Raw genomic sequence first — 3,376 nt, 5'->3', positions numbered from 1 at the left:
AGACTATTCCGCTTGCCCAGGCTATTCTTGTTGCATCTATTATGGCGGGATACCCTATCAACGTGGGCAATATGATGTCCCGCGTCATTTCTGCAGTGGGGGTTGGGCATGACCGGAACTACCCTTTTCCCAGCACCCTCACTATGTATTTCAGGGACCTGGAGGTGGAGAAGAGACCTTTTGACATCAAGGTCAGACATGTGGCTCCGTTTTCATGGTATAGTCTGAAGGGGTCAGACAACCCCAAGGACAAAAATTACAAGCCGCCTACTTCTGCCCCAACCGGCCAGTCTGAAGAGCCGGTTGCGGTAGAGCCCTCCACTAATCCTGCTTCCACAGTTGCTGACATGCCTCCCGGACCTTCCACTACTGCTGGTCCCTCTACTTCAGCTGGACCGGGGATTCCATCTTCTCGGGCCCATCCTATCACTGCCCACCAGATGAGCCAGACACTTCATAACTTGAACAACTGGATGTCAGCTGCTTCATCCAAGTTGTCCACCTTGACTTCTACCATTGCGGCTCAGTCGGCACCGCAGCCAACACAGCTTCCACAGGCCATTGAGGATACATTGAAGAAGATCCTGGAGAACCAGGAAAAGATCATCAGTACTCAGGGTGCCTTGGCTAAGGCAGTAGATTCACATGGCAAGGCCCTGAAGGATCTTGCCAGGGAGCACAAGAAGCTGCGCAAAACATGGGCTTCCAAGGAGTCTGTGAAGGAGCTTAGAGCGGATATGGACAAACTGAAGGCAGACCAACTACCTTTAGACTTGCTATTTGAGGATCCAGCTCCAACAGCAGTACCAGCAGCAAAGCCATAGCAGGAGAAGACACAAAGGCTTCCAAAGAAGAAGAGGAAGCTTCCTAGTGCAGATGGGGCAATCATCCAGTTTGCGGACCCACCGTAGGCTCCCTCCAGTCAGCCACAGGATGTTCCTGATATTCAGCCCATCCAGGTCCAGGCCCCAGTCCCAGCAGCTGAGCAGCAGGAGACCGGGAACCAGTTTGAGGTTCCCGTGCAAACAGAGGACCCAAGGACCACTAATGATCCCATGCAGACGGACACAGCTTAGGGAGTTCCCATATCCTTTCTTTATACTTTTTGGTGCTTATTTGTTTAATTGGCATTGGGGACAATGCCAGCTTTTATTTGAGGGGGTGCGCCCTACATTTTTGGATGACTGTATATATTGTTACATTTAATGTCTTTTTGATTTTCATCTTTGGTCTGTATATAATTTTACGTTTAGTTACTTTTATCGCACTTTTTATCTTTCATTTAGTCTGTATCTAAAGTTACATTATTGTATATATTCATCCCCGTTGTATATTCAAATCCCCTATTGTACACATTCATTCTATTTTCTATTTTCGTAATTTTTTTTTTCGTTTTTAGTTCCTTAGATAGGCTCGTAGCTTTTTGTTTTGTTTTTGGCACTTTCAATAATCCTTTGGTTTTCTTAATGCCACGGTTCTTTCCAAAGGTGGAGTATTGTGTGAACCGGGTCTTTTCCCGATGATGGATGGAACGACAACCTTCTTAAGGGTTTGAGTCAGTTTTTTGTTTCTATTTTTGGTAGCTTGTAGTTAAGGTTTCCTCAAGCAAAGCTTCACTTGGGCCTAACACAGTTGCCTTTGATCCCATGGTCAAAGACAAGTTGTTGTGTTTAGGATAGTAAAAGTCGTGACCTTGAGACTCTTGTGTTGACCAAACAATCATCATGTGGTCTTTCGAGACCATTGTGTGCTCAAATCATGTCTAAGGTTGTTGTGGGTCCCCGACTCTATGTCTTTAACAATCCTTGAGCTTGTGTGGTGAGAAATTGAATTGTGAGTCCAAGTTCCGAGCCAATGGTCTAGAACTTGCCCTGAATGTCTGTTGAGGCGAAATCTTAAGTGAAATTTGGCTTGAGAAGTGATTATAGGCTCTCCTTGATCCAAATGATAGTTGAACAATTCCATAGCCCACCAATGATATACTCCCTAGTTAACCCTTTTGAGCCTTAAACCTTTTTCTTTCAAGAACCAATACTATCAGCCTATATCCATTCTAAAATATACCCTCTTTCGGCACCCGATCTTCCCTTGAGCAATGACAAAAGTCTAATTTGGGGGGAGAGGCGAGAGAAGGAACAAGTGGTAAAAGGTACTAAAGCGAAGAAAAGGAAGGCAATGGAAAAGAAAAGAAAAGAAAAAGACAAAAATAAATCCCAATGTGAAAAAGAATAAAAAGGGATTCAAGAAAAAAAAACAAAAGAGAAAAAGATGTGGAAAAAGTTGAAAAAGGAGAAGCGCTTTGAAGTGCAATAAAAAGAGTGACATTACGTCTCTCTAACCTCTTAAAAATAAGTGAGATACTCAAAGAGTCAAGAGAATTGTTCCAAATGAATCAAAAGAAGTGCTTAAGAGAAGATGAAACCCATTTAGACCAAACTTTTCCTACCCTGAATCAAAAGCCTTCACATTGACTCCTCAAAAGCCCTATATGATCTTGAGTTGAAGGACGCTTACATTAGTGGATACTTACATGAGGGGCAAGCATATGGTACTTAGAGCCGGACTTGTGACTTTTCCTTGATAGAGATTAGTGAATTCCCATTAACCTCGGTTTGTCTGCTAATACTCTAAAAGGTGAGGTTTGCTTAGGGAGAGTTGAGGATGTATGAGTTTGGGTTCCACAATGACCAAAGTAAATGGAGAGGGTTCTTTGATGTAATGAGTCAACTCTTGATGCTCTTGTGTCACACTTGATCCGTAGTTTTTCAAAGTTTAAATATTGTTAATGATTCATTCATATTGAGGGCAGTTGTTAGTCCCAATTGATGCTTGTTGGGGTTATTTTAGGATAGTTGGAAATACTTGGATTTTCCTTTAGGGGGTGGGTCTTAATTTGTTTGCTTGAGGACAAGCAAATGCTTAAGTTTGGGGGAGTTGATAAGTAGAGATTTAGCGAGTTTTACGCTTCTTCTTGCTTATGTTTTGATTATAAATCGTTACAAAATAGTCCCAAAAGGCTCATATATTGTGCTTGATTGCAGGTTTGATCGACAAAGTGACGAAATGTTAAAGATCGGCTCAAACGACCTACTCAAGTATCAAAGACAAAGTAAATTGAGGGCAAACAAGCCTAGTGCAGACCACACAAAATGGAATACGGCCGCACTAGGTGATTCAGAGATGGCAAGATCAGGCTTCAAGCAAGCGGCCGCAGTCCACACTGCACGACCCGCTGTGAAAAATCCGTGGCCGCACCTCCTTTTTGTGCGGTCCGCGGAAGAGATATTCAGAGAGATGGAAAATGCTAATGCGGTTCGCGGTCATTGTTGTGAGGACCGCGACAGCTGCCTCCACGGCCGCGATCCATTTTACGCGA

The sequence above is a fragment of the Nicotiana sylvestris genome, chromosome 1 (assembly GCF_000393655.2).
Source record: "Nicotiana sylvestris chromosome 1, ASM39365v2, whole genome shotgun sequence".
Lineage (NCBI taxonomy): Eukaryota > Viridiplantae > Streptophyta > Magnoliopsida > Solanales > Solanaceae > Nicotiana > Nicotiana sylvestris.
Note: the sequence above shows the minus strand (reverse complement) of the source record.